This window comes from Arachis duranensis, chromosome 1, assembly GCF_000817695.3.
Source record: "Arachis duranensis cultivar V14167 chromosome 1, aradu.V14167.gnm2.J7QH, whole genome shotgun sequence".
In the NCBI taxonomy this organism is placed as follows: domain Eukaryota; kingdom Viridiplantae; phylum Streptophyta; class Magnoliopsida; order Fabales; family Fabaceae; genus Arachis; species Arachis duranensis.
In genome coordinates, this window is record NC_029772.3 from 69831401 (window position 1) to 69845338 (window position 13938).

At 37.5% G+C, this 13938-nt stretch overlaps 1 non-coding gene across 1 annotated transcript; it reads left to right on the plus strand.

The window, feature by feature from the left end:
• Nucleotides 1-6720: 6720 nt before the first annotated feature.
• LOC127742782 (small nucleolar RNA R71) lies at nt 6721-6828 on the plus strand. Its single transcript, XR_008004185.1, has one exon. It is a non-coding gene; the product is annotated as a small nucleolar RNA R71 (small nucleolar RNA).
• The last annotated feature ends 7110 nt before the right edge of the window (nt 6829-13938 follow it).

Below are 13938 nucleotides of genomic sequence, written 5' to 3' on the forward strand. Positions count from 1 at the left end.
GCTTCAATGCTCAGCCCAAGCACACACCAAGTGGGCCCGGAAGTGGATTTTTATGTCATTTACTCATCTTTGTAAACCCTAAGCTACTAGTTCTCTATAAGTAGGACCTTTACCTATTGTATTATATATCTTTTGATCACTTTAGATCTTAGGATCATCTTTGGACATCTAGTTCTTAGATTATTGGGGGCTGGCCTCTCGGCCATGCCTAGACCTTGTTCTTATGTATTTTCAACAGTGGAGTTTCTACACACCATAGATTAAGGTGTGGAGCTCTGCTGTACCTCAAGTATTAATGCAATTACTATTGTTCTTCTATTCAATTCAGCTTATTCTTGTTCTAAGATATTCATTTGCACCCAAGAATTTGATGAATGTGATGATTATGTGACGCTCATCATCATTCTCGCTTATGAATGCGTGCCTGACAACCACCTCCGTTCTACAAGCAAACAAGGCTAGAATGTTTATCTCTTGGATTCCTTAATCAGAATCTTCGTGGTATAAGCTAGAATTGATGGTGGCATTCAATAGAATCCGGAAGGTCTAAACCTTGCCTGTGGTATTCTGAGTAGGATTCAAGGATTGAATGACTGTGATGAGCTTCAAACTCGCAATTGTGGGGCGTTAGTGACAGATGCAAAAGAATCACTGGATTCTATTCCGACATGATCGAGAACCGACAGCTGAATAGCCGTGCTGTGACAGAGCGTGTTGAACATTTTCATTGAGAGGACGGGACTGTAGCCATTGACAACGGTGATGCCCAACATACAGCTTGCCATGGAAAGGAATAAGAAGGATTGGATGAAGACAGTAGGAAAGTAGAGAGATGGAAGGGACATAGCATCTCCATACGCTTATCTGAAATTCTCACCAATGAATTACATAAGTATCTCTATCTTTATTTTATGCTTTATTCATAAATCATCCATAACCATTTGAATCTGCCTGACTGAGATTTACAAGACGACCATAGCTTGTTTCATACCAACAATCTCCGTGGGATCGACCCTTACTCGCGTAAGGTTTATTACTTGGACGACCCAGTGCACTTGCTGGTTAGTTGTGCGAAGTTGTGATAAAGAGTTGAGATTGCAATTGAGTGTACCATGTTGATGGCGCCATTGATAATCACAATTTTGTGCACCACTGTGACAGAGCATTTGGACCATTTTCACTGAGTGGATGGGAAGTAGCCATTGACAACGGTGACGCCCTACATACAGCTTGCCATGGAAGGAGCCTTGCGTGTGTGAAGAGGAGGACAAGAGAAAAGCTGAATTTCAGAGGACAAAGCATCTCCAAAATTCCATCATATTCTCCATTAGTGAGTAACAATTACTTATTCCAAACACTTTCACTTTTTACAATTAAATTCAAAGAGCCTTATTGGCATCCTGACTAAGATTAATAAGATAACCATAGCTTGCTTCATACAAACAATCTCCGTGGGATTGACCATTACTCACGTAAGGTATTACTTGGACGACCCAGTGCACTTGCTAGTTAGTTGTGCGGATTGCAAAGGTGTGATTGCAATTTCGTGCACCAAGTTTTTGGCGACGTTGCCGGGGATTGTTCGAGTTTGAACAACTAAAGGTTTATTTTGTTGCTTAGATTAGGAATACTTTATTTTTGTTGCTATAGAGCCATTAAATCTGAGTCCTTATTTTCTTTTCAAAATTTTTTTTAAAATATTATTTTTCCTTATTAATTTTTAATTTTTATGTGAGTTTAGTTTTATACTTTAAATTTGGTGTTAATTGCATATTTCATATTTTCCTTTAAATTTTCAAATTTGTGTTCTTTATTTTTCCTTGATCTTCAAATTGTTCTTGTCAAATTTTCTTGTTTGATCTTTGATTTTTCCTATTTTGTGTATTTTTCGTGTTTTCCTTGTGTTTTTTCAAAATATTAGTTTTCAAAAAATATATTTTATATATACAATATTAAAACACGTTACATTTATAGCTCAGTTGGCTAGAGCGTTGGCTTATGTTCTTGGCAATTGGGTATCTTCCTTTTTAAAACTTTTTTCAAAAATAATTTTTCTTTGATTAAATCTTGTGCCAAACTTTAAGTTTGGTGTTTTCTTGTTAATCTTTCTTTAATTTTCAAAAATTTTATTGTGATTTTCTAAAATTTTAAGTTTGGTGTTCTTTCTTTTGTTCTTGGTGTTCTTGTGAATCTTCAAGGTGTTCTTGAGTCGTCCTTATGTTTTAATCTTAAAATTTTTAAGTTTGGTGTTCCTTGGTGTTTTCCCTCCAAAATTTTCGAAAACAAGGAGCATTAGATCTAAAAATTTTTAAGTCTTGTGTCTTTTGTGTGTTTTTGTCTTTCATCATAAAATTCAAAATTCAAAAAAAAATATCTTTTCTAACTAATTTTAAGCCATATTTTCGAATTTTTTTATATAAAAATTCAGATTTCAATTTCAAAATTTTTCAAATCTTATCCTTTTAAGATTAAATTTTTTTTTATCTTTTTCGAAAATATCCTAACCACTTTCTCTCTCCTCACTTTTTCGAAAATCTTCATAAAATATGTTTAAATTCTTTTTTATTTTATTTTTATTTATTTTTAATTTTAAGTTGAACCCTCAGCTCATTATCATGGTGCAGCAAAGTTGCCAGTATTCCGATCTTCCACAAGAAGAACCTACAGAGTTTCTGGCACAATTTTTACAAATTACTAACACAGTACATGATAAAGAAGTAGATCAGGATGTCTATAGACTGTTATTATTTCCATTTACTGTAAAAGACCAAGCTAAGAGGTGGTTAAATAACCAACCTAAGGATAGCATAAAGACATGGAAATAGCTGTCAGAAAATTTCCTAAATCACTATTTTCCTCTAAAACGGATGACACAGCTAAGGCTAAGCATCCAAAGCTTTAAATAAGGAGATAATGAATCCATTTATGATGCCTGCGAGAGATACAGAGAGATGCTAAGAAAATGCCCCTCTAAAATGTTTTCAGAGTGGGTGCAGTTAGACATCTTCTATTAAGGGCTTACAGAGATAGCTCAGATTTCTCTAGACCACTCAGCTGGTGGATCTATACACATGAGAAAGACAATAGAAGAAGCTCAAGAGCTCATTGATACAGTTGCCACAAATCAGCATCTGTACCTAAGCGGTGAAACCTTCCTTGAAAGAAGAGACCAAAATAGTAACTGCTGAACTCAATCCTACAGAACAAGTTACTGAATTCAATCAGCAACTGGATTTTCTAACAAAACAGCTAGCCGAATTCAAGGAGATACTACAAGAAACAAGAATGGCTAATATGAATATGGAAGTACAGTTAAAGCAAACAAAACAGCAATTATCAAAACAAATAATAGAAGAGTGCCAAGTAGTTCAATTAAGAAGTGGGAAAACATTAAATACCTCACTTCAAGGTAGCAGGAAGCCAAGAAATGAGCAAACTACCCAAAATCCATCTGAGGACAGTAAGAGCCCAGAGAGGAATAATTCTGGCGCTCAAACGCTAGAAAATGGGTGGAAAGCTGACATTAAATGCCCAAACCATGCTCAATCCTAGCGTTTAACGCCAGAAACAAGCAAGGAATTGGCGTTGAACGCCCAAAGGAAGCACAGTTCTGGCGTTCAAATGCCAGAAATAGGTAAGGAGTTGGCGTCTAACGCCACTCCAGGTTCCACCCCTGGCATTCAAACGCCAGTGGGAGATCAGACACATACAAGTGCTGATAGCAACCCCTCTAAAAAGGCTTTTCAATCCATATCTGTAAGCAATAAACCTACAGCAAATAAGGTTGAGGAATACAAAACCAAAATGCCTTATCCTCAGAAACTCCGCCAAGCGGAATAGGATAAGCAATTTGCTCGTTTTGCAGACTACCTCAGGACTCCTGAAATAAAGATTCCGTTTGCAGAGGCACTTGAGCAAATACCCTCTTATGCTAAGTTCATGAAAGAGATCTTAAGTCATAAGAAGGATTGGAGGGAAACTGAAAAAATCTACCTCACTGAAGAATGCAGTGCAGTCATTCTGAAAAGCTTACCTGAGAAGCTTAAAGATCCTGGAAGCTTTATGATACCATGCACATTAGAAGGTACTTGTACCAAGCAAGCTCTATGTGATCTTGGGCCAAGTATTAACCTAATACCTGCAGCTACTATCAAAAAGCTTGGGTTGACTGATGAAGTTAAACCAACACGGATATGTCTCCAACTTGCTGTTGGCTCTATTAAATACCCATCAGGCGTAATTGAAGACATGATTGTCAAGGTTGGGCCATTTGCCTTTCCCACTGACTTTGTGGTGCTGGAAATGGAGGAGCATAAGAGTGCAACTCTCATTCTAGGAAGACCTTTCCTAGCAACTGAACGAACCCTCATTGACATCCAAAAAGGGGAAGTGACCCTGAGAGTCAATAAGGACGAGTTTAAGTTGAATCTTGTCAAAGCTATGCAGCATCCAGACACCCAAAATAACTGCATGAGTATTGATATTATTGACTCTCTGATAAAAGAGGTCAGTATGATTGAGAGTCTCGAATCAGAGCTAGAGGATATCTTTAAAGATGTCCAGCCTGATCTGGAGGAACTAAAGAGAATAATAGAACCTCTGAAAATCCCTCAGGGAGAAGGGAAACCTCCCAAACCCGAGCTCAAACCATTACCACCATCCCTGAAATATGCATTTCTGGGAGAAGGTGATACCTTTCCAATAATCATAAGCTCAACCTTAGAGTCACAGGAAGAGGAAGCACTAATTCAAGTGCTAAGGACACACAAGACAGCTCTTGGGTGGTCCATTAATGGTCTTAAGGGCATTAGCCCAGCCAGATTCAATGATTGTTGGGCGTAGTGACAGACGTAAAAGGATCAATAGATCCTATTCCGACATGATCGAGAACCAACAGATGATTAGCGGTGCTGTGACAGAGCATTTGGACCATTTTCACTGAGAGGATGGAAAGAAGCCATTGACAATGGTGATGCCCTACATACAGCTTGCCATGGAAGGAGCCTTGCATGTGTGAAGAGGAGGACAAGAGAAAACTAAATTTCAGAGGACAAAGCATCTCCAAAACTCCAACATATTCTTCATTATTGAGTAACAATTACTTATTCCAAACACGTTCACTTTTTACAATTAAATTCAAAGAACCTTATTGGCATCCTGACTAAGATTAATAAGATAACCATAGCGTGCTTGATACCAACAATCTCCGTGGGATCGACCCTTACTCACGTAAGGTATTACTTATACGACCCAGTGCACTTGCTGGTAAGTTGTGCGGATTGCAAAGGTGTGATTGCAATTTCGTGCACCAGAAGGGTCTTCCAAGGATGATGCATTCATCCTTCTCCTTCCTGGTGTCTAAGTTTATGAAATCAGCAGGGATGTAAAGGCCTTTAACCTTCACTAACACGTCCTCTACCAATCCATAAGCTTGTCTTACTGACTTGTCTGCCATCTGTAATGAAAATGTGGCAGCCTGTACCTCAAAGATTCCCTGTTTCTCCATTACAGAGAGTGGCATAAGATTTATACCTGACCCCAGGTCACACAGAGCTTTCTCAAAGGTCATGGTGCCCATGGTACAAGGTATTAAGAATTTACCAAAATCTTGTTTCTTTTGAGGTAAAGTTTGCTGAACCCATGTATCTAGTTCACTAATGAGCAAGGGAGATTGATCTTCCCAAGTCTCATTACCAAACAACTTGGCATTCAGCTTCATGATGACTCCTAGATATTGAGCAACTTACTCTCCAATTACATCCTCATCCTCTTTAGAGGAAGAATAGTTTTCAGAGCTCAGGAATGGCAGAATAAGGTTTAATGGAATCTCTATGGTCTCTATATAAGCCTCAGATTCCTTTAGGTCCTCAATAGGGAGCTCCTTCTTGCTTGGGGGACGTCCCATGAGGTCTTCCTCATTCGGATTCATGTCCTCCCCTTCCTCTCTAAGTTCGGCCATTTTGATTATGTCAATGGCCTTGCACTCTCTTTTTGGATTCTCTTCAGTATTGCTTGGGAGAGTACTAGGAGGAGTTTTAGTGACTTTCTTACTCAGCTGGCCCACTTGTGCCTCCAAATTTCTGATGGAGGACCTTGTTTTACTCATGAAACTTAAGGTGGCGTTAGACAGATCAGAGACTATATTTGCTAAGCTAGAGGGGCTCTGCTCAGAATTCTCTGTCTATTACTGAGAAGATGATGGAAAAGGCTTGCTATTGCTGAGCATGTGTCTTCCACCATTATTAAAGCCTTGTTGGGGCTTTTGTTGATCCTTCCATGAGAAATTTGGATGATTTCTCCATGAGGAATTATAGGTGTTTTCATAAGGTTTACCCATGTAATTCACCTCTGCTATTGCAGGGTTTTCAGGATCATAAGCTTCTTCTTCAGAAGATGCCTCTGTAGTACTATTTGATGCATTTTGCCATCCATTCAAACTTTGAGAAATCATGTTGACTTTCTGAGTCAACATTTTGTTCTGAGCCAATATGGCATTTAGAGCATCAATTTCAAGAACTCCCTTCCTCTAAGGCGTCCCATTATTCACAGAATTCCTCTCAGAAGTGTACAAGAATTGATTATTTGCAACCATGTCAATAAGTTCTTGAGCTTCTGCAGGCATTTTTTTAGGTGAATGGATCCACCTACAGAATGGTCCAGTGACATCTTGGAGAACTCAGATAGACCATAATAGAATATATCCAGAATGGTCCACTCTGAAAGCATGTCAGAAGGACACCTTTTGATCATCTACTTGTATCTTTCCCAAGCTTCATAGAGGGATTCACCAGCTTTTTGTTTGAAGGTCTGAACATCCACTCTAAGCTTGCTCAGCTTTAAGGAGGAAAGAACTTAGCCAAAAAGGCCGTGACCAGCTTATCCCAAGAGTCCAGGCTATCTTTAGGTTGTGAGTCCAACCATGTTCTAGCTCTGTCTTTTACAGCAAAAGGCCATCAAACTTGGAAGTGGGTGTAGTATAATCACCAAGCATCCTCCTTGCATTATTGTTCTTGGGTTCGGCTGCCATATCCTTTTCTTGTTCGAAAATTTCAGTAAGGTTGTCTCTGGATTGTTGTATTTTAGCTTCTCTTAGTTTCCTCTTCAGAGTCCTTTCAGGTTCAGGATCAGCTTCAACAAGAATGCCTTTTTCCTTGTTCCTGCTCATATGAAAGAGAAGAAAACAAAGAAAATATGAAATCCTATATGTCACAGTATAGAGATTCCTTTATGTGAGTAGAAGAATAAGAGAATAAAAGAAGAAAAAGGTATGAATCCAAACACAAAGGGGAAGAGAGGGTTTGAATTCTTGAGTAGAAGAGAGGTGTTAGTAGATAAGTAAATAATTAGAAGAAGATAAGAGAGGGGAGTTTTCGAAGATTATTTTTGAAAAAGGGTTAGTGCTTTTCGAAAATTAAGAGAAGAAATAAAATTAAAATTAAAATTTGAAATAATTAGTTAATTAAAAGGAATTTTGGAAAAAAGGGTGAGGTAATTTTCGAAAATTAGAGAGAGAAAAGTAGTTAGGTGGTTTTGAAAAAGATAAGAAACAAACAAAAAGTCAATTAGTTAGTTGAAAAAGATTTTAAAAATCAATTTTGAAAAGATAAGAAGTTAGAAAAGATATTTTGAAATCAAATTTTTGAAAAAGATATTATTTGAAAAGATATAGGTATTTTGAATTTGAAGGTAGGTGGGGTTTATGAGGAAGAGAAGATGGATGTGAGTGGTGAAGAGGTGATGGGGAAGAGAGATTGAGGTGATTAGTGAAGGGTTTTTAGGGAAGAGTGTTATTGGATTGTGTGAAAGAAGAGAGAGAGTGAGTTAAGGTAGGTGGAGATCATGTGGGGTCCACAGATCCTGAGGTGATCCTGTGGGGTCCACAGATCCTGAGATGTCAAGGATTTATCATCCCTGCACCAATTAGGCGTGTAAAACGCCCTCTGCATGCAATCCTAGTGTTTAACGCTAGATTGATGCTTGTTTCTGGCGTTAGACGCCAGTTCTATGCTTGTTTTGGGCGTTCAACGCCAGTCTGCAGTATGTTTCTGGCGTTAAACGCCAGTTCCATGCTTGTTTCTTGCGTTTAACGCCAGCTCTCCTCAGGGTGTAATCCTGGCGTAGATGCTCTTTACTGGCTTTTAAACGCCAGTAAGGTCTTCCTCCAGGGTATGCTGTTTCCTTTGCTGTTTTTGATTCTATTTTTAATTTTAGTATTTGTTTTGTGACTCCACATGATCATGAACCTAATAAAACAAAAAAAATAATAAAATAAAAATAAAATTAGGTAAATAAAAATTGGGTTGCCTCCCAATAAGCGCTTCTTTAATGTCACTAGCTTGACAGTGTGCTCTCATGGAGCTTCACAGGTGATCAGGTCGATGTTGTGGACTCCCAACACCAAACTTAGAGTTTGAATGTGGGGGTTCAACACCAAACTTAGAGTTTGGTTGTGGCCTCCCAACACCAAACTTAAAGTTTGATTGTGGGGGATTTGTTTGACTCTGTATTGAGAGAAGCTTTTCATGCTTCCTCTCCATGGTTGCAGAGGAATATCCTTGAGCTTTAAACACAAGGTAGTCCCCATTCAATTGAAGGACTAGCTCTCCTCTGTCAACATCAATCACAGCTCCTGCTGTGGCTAGGAAGGGTCTTCCAAGGATGATGTATTCATCCTTCTCCTTCCTAGTGTCTAAGATTATGAAATCAGCAGGGATGTAAAGGCCTTTAACCTTCACTAACACGTCCTCTAGCAATCCATAAGCTTGTCTTACTGACTTGTCTGCCATCTGTAATGAAAATGTGGCAGCCTGTACCTCAAAGATTCCCAGTTTCTCTATTACAAAGAGTGGCATAAGATTTATACCTGACCCCAGGTCACACAGAGCCTTCTCAAAGGTCATGGTGCCCATGGTACAGGGTATTAAGAATTTACCAAGATCTTGTTTCTTTTGAGGTAAAGTTTGCTGAACCCATGTATCTAGTTCACTAATGAGCAAGGGAGTTTGATCTTCCCAAGTCTCATTACCAAACAACTTGGCGTTCAGCTTCATGATGGCTCCTAGATATTAAGTAACTTGCTCTCCAATTACATCTTCATCCTCTTCAGATGAAGAATAGTTTTCAGAGCTCATGAATGGCAGAAGGAGGTTTAATGGAATCTCTATGGTCTCTATATGAGCCTCAGATTCCTTTAGGTCCTCAATAGGGAGCTCCTTCTTGCTTGGGGGACGTCCCATGAGGTCTTCCTCATTGGGATTCATGTCCTCCCCTTCCTCTCTAGGTTCGGCCATTTTGATTATGTCAATGGCCTTGCACTCTCTTTTTGGATTCTCTTCAGTATTGCTTGGGAGAGTACTAGGAGGAGTTTCAGTGACTTTCTTACTCAGCTGGCCCACTTGTGCCTCTAAATTTCTGATGGAGGACCTTGTTTTACTCATGAAACTTAAAGTGGCCTTAGACAGATCAGAGACTATATTTGCTAAGCTAGAGGGCCTCTACTCAGAATTCTCTGTCTGTTGCTGAGAAGATTATGGAAAAGGCTTGCTATTGTTGAGCCTATTTCTTCCACCATTATTAAAGCCTTGTTGGGGCTTTTGTTGATCCTTCCATGAGAAATTTGGATGATTTCTCCATGAGGAATTATAGGTGTTTCCATAAGGTTCACCCATGTAATTCACCTATGCCATTGCAGGGTTCTCAGGATCATAAGCTTCTTCTTCAGAAGATGCCTCTTTAGTACTGTTGGATGCATTTTGCCATCCATTCAGACTTTGAGAAATCATGTTGACTTACTGAGTCAACATTTTGTTCTGAGCCAATATGGCATTCAGAGCATCAATTTCAAGAACTCCCTTCCTCTGAGGTGCCCATTATTCACAGAATTCCTCTCAAAAGTGTACATGATTGATTATTTGCAACCATGTCAATAAGTTCTTGACCTTCTACATGCATTTTCTTTAGGTGAATGGATCCACCTGCAGAATGGTCCAGTGACATCTTGGAGAACTCAGATAGACCATAATAGAATATATCCAGAATGGTCCACTCTGAAAGCATGTCAGAAGGACACCTTTTGGTCATCTGCTTGTATCTTTCCCAAGCTTAATAGAGGGATTCACCATCTTTTTGTTTGAAGGTCTGAACATCCACTCTAAGCTTGCTCAACTTTTGAGGAGGAAAGAACTTAGCCAAGAAGGCCGTGACCAGCTTATCCCAAGAGTCCAAGCTATATTTAGGTTGTGAGTCCAACCATGTTCTAGCTCTATCTCTTACAGCAAAAGGGAAAAGCATGAGCCTGTAGACTTCAGGATCTACTCCATTAGTCTTAACAGTCCCACAGATCTGCAAGAACTCAGTTAAAAACTGATAGGGATCTTCTGATGGAAGTCCATGAAACTTGCAGTTCTGTTGCATTAGAACAACTAGTTGAAGTTTCAGCTCAAAATTGTTTGCTCCAATGGCAGAGACTGAGATGCTTCTTCCATCAAACTTGGAAGTGGGTGTAGTATAATCACCAAGCATCCTCCTTGCATTATTGTTGTTGGGTTCGGCTGCCATATCATTTTCTTGTTTGAAAATTTCAGTAAGGTTGTCTGTAGATTGTTGTATTTTAGCTTCTCTTAGTTTCCTCTTCAGAGTCCTTTCAGGTTCAGGATCAGCTTCAACAAGAATACCTTTTTCCTTGTTCCTGCTCATATGAAAGAGAAGAAAACAAAGAAAATATGAAATTCTCTATGTCACAGTATAGAGATTCCTTTATGTGAGTAGAAGAATAAGAGAATAAAAGAAAAAAAAGGTAAGAATCCAAACACAAGGGGGAAGAGTGGGTTTGAATTCTTGAATAGAAGAGAGGTGTTAGTAGATAAATAAATAATTAGAAGAAGATGAGAGAGGGGAGTTTTCGAAAATTATTTTTGAAAAAGGGTTAGTGATTTTCGAAAATTAAGAGAAGAAATTAAATTAAATTTAAAATTTGAAACAATTAGTTAATTAAAAGGAATTTTGAAAAAAAGGGTGAGGTAATTTTCAAAAATTAGAGAGAGAAAAGTAGTTAGGTGGTTTTGAAAAAGATAAGAAACAAACAAAAAGTCAATTAGTTAGTTGAAAAAGATTTTAAAAATCAATTTTGATAAGATAAGAAGTTAGAAAATATATTTTGAAATCAAATTTTTGAAAAGGATATTATTTGAAAATATATGATTGAAAAGATATTGTTGAAAAAGATATGATTTAAAAAGATATTTTGGAAACGATTTAATTTTTTAAAATTAAAATTGATTACTTGACTAACAAGAAACTAAAAGATATGACTCTAGAATTTAAAGATTGAACCTTTCTTAATAAGAAAGTAACAAACTTCAAATTTTTGACTCAATCACATTAATTGTTAGTAAAGTTTTTGAAATTTTGAAATAAAGATAAGAAAAAGATTTTGGAATTAATTTTTAAAAATTTTCGAAAAACAAGAAGACAAATGGAAAAGTTTGACTTTTGAAAAAGATTTTTGAAAGATAAGATTTTTAAATTTGAAAATTTGGCTTGACTTATAAGAAACAACTTATTTTTAAAAAAAAATTGACTAAGTCAACCCAAATTTTCGAAATTTATGAGAGAAAAAAGGAAAAGATATTTTTATTTTTGAAATTTTTAATGATGAGAGAGAAAAACACAAAAATGACTCACAACATGAAAATTATGAATCAAAACACATGATGCATGCAAGAACACTATGAATGTCAAGATGAACACCAAGAACTCTTTGAAGATCAAGATGAACATCAAGACTTATTTTTGAAAATTTTCAAGAAAAAAAAACATGCAAGACACCAAACTTATGAATTTTTAATGCTTAGACACTATGAATGCAAAAATGCATATGAAAAACAACAAAAAAACACAAAACAAGAAAATATGAAGATCAAACAAGAAGACTTGTCAAGAACAACTTGAAGATCATGAAGAACACATGCATGAATTTTCGAAAAATGCAAAAATTTTTGAAACATGCAATTGACACCAAACTTAAAATTAGACTCAAGACTCAAACAAGAAACACAAAATATTTTTTTATTTTTATAATTTTTCTCTCTCCTCACTTTTTCAAAAATCTTCATAAAATATTTTCAAATTCTTTTTGTTTTTCTTTTTATTTTAGTTTTTATTTTATTTTATTTTATTATTTCAAAATTTTCTCTATAATAATAAAATAAATAAAATAAATCCACATCATCTCCCTTTCTCCATCATGGATCTAAGTGGAAATGAACAGTCCAGAAGGACTACAGAGTTTCTGGCACAGTTTTTACAAATTGCTGACACAGTACATGATAAGAAAGTAGATCAGGATGTCTACAGATTGTTACTGTTTCAATTTGCTATAAAAGACCAACCTAAGAGGTGGTTAAATAACCAACCTAAAGCTAGCATAAGGACATGAAAACAGCTGTCAGAAAAATTCCTGAATCAATACTTCCCTCCAAAACGGATGACACAGCTAAGGCTGAACATCCAAGGCTTCAAACAAGGAGATAATGAATCTCTTTATGATGCTTGGGAGTGATACAGAGAGATGCTAAGAAAATGCCCCTCAGGTGCACGAAATTGTGATCATCAATGGCGCCATCAACATGGTACGCTCAATTGCAATCTCAACTCTTTATCACAACTTCGCACAACTAACCAGCAAGTGCACTGGGTCGTCCAAGTAATAAACCTTACGCGAGTAAGGGTCGATCCCACGGAGATTGTTGGTATGAAGCAAGCTATGGTCATCTTGTAAATCTCAGTCAGGCAGATTCAAATGGTTATAGATGATTTATGAATAAAGCATAAAATAAAGATAGAGATACTTATGTAATTCAATGGTGAGAATTTCAGATAAGTGTATGGAAATGCTTTGTCCCTTCCGTCTCTCTGCTTTCCTACCGTCTTCATCCAATCCTTCTTACTCCTTTCCATGGCAAGCTGTATGTTGGGCATCACCATTGTCAATGGCTACAGTCCCGTCCTCTCAGTGAAAATGTTCAACGCGCTCTGTCACAGCACGGCTATTCAGCTATCGATTCTCGATCATGTCGGAATAGAATCTAGTGATTCTTTTGCGTCTGTCACTAACACCCAGCCTTCAAGAGTTTGAAGCTCGTCACAGTCATTCAATTCTTGAATCCTACTCAGAATACCGATGACAAGGTTTAGACCTTCCGGATTCTCTTGAATGCCGCCATCAATTCTAGCTTATACCACGAAGATTCGAATGATGATGAGTGTCACGGATCATCACATTCATCAAGTTGAGGGACAAGTGATATCTTAGAACAAGAATAAGCCAAATTGAATAGAAGAACAATAGTAATTGCATTAATACTCGAGGTATAGCAGAGCTCCACACCTTAATCTATGGTGTGTAGAAACCCCACCGTTGAAAATACATAAGAACAAGGTCTAGGCATGGTCGAATGGCCAGCCTCCCATAATCTAAGAACTAGACGTCCAAAGATGATCCTAAGAGCAAAAGTGATCAAAAGATGTCAAATACAATAGCAAAAGGTCCTATTTGTAGAGAACTAATAGCTTAGGGTTTACAAAGATGAGTAAATGACATAAAAATCCACTTCCGGGCCCACTTGGTGTGTGCTTGGGCTAAGCATTGAAGCATTTTTGTGTAGAGACTTTTCTTGGAGTTAAACGCTAGCTTTTGTGCCAGTTTGGGCGTTTAACTCCCATTCTTGTGCCAGTTCCGGCGTTTTACGCCAGAATTCTTGAGCTGACTTGGAACGCCTGTTTGGGCCATCAAATCTCGGGCAAAGTATGGACCATTATTCACTCTGAGTGCAGGGACGTCAGAATCCAACAGCATCTGCAGTCCTTTTCAGCCTCTGAATCAGATTTTTGCTCAGGTCCCTCAATTTCAGCCAGAAAATACCTGAAATCACAGAAAAA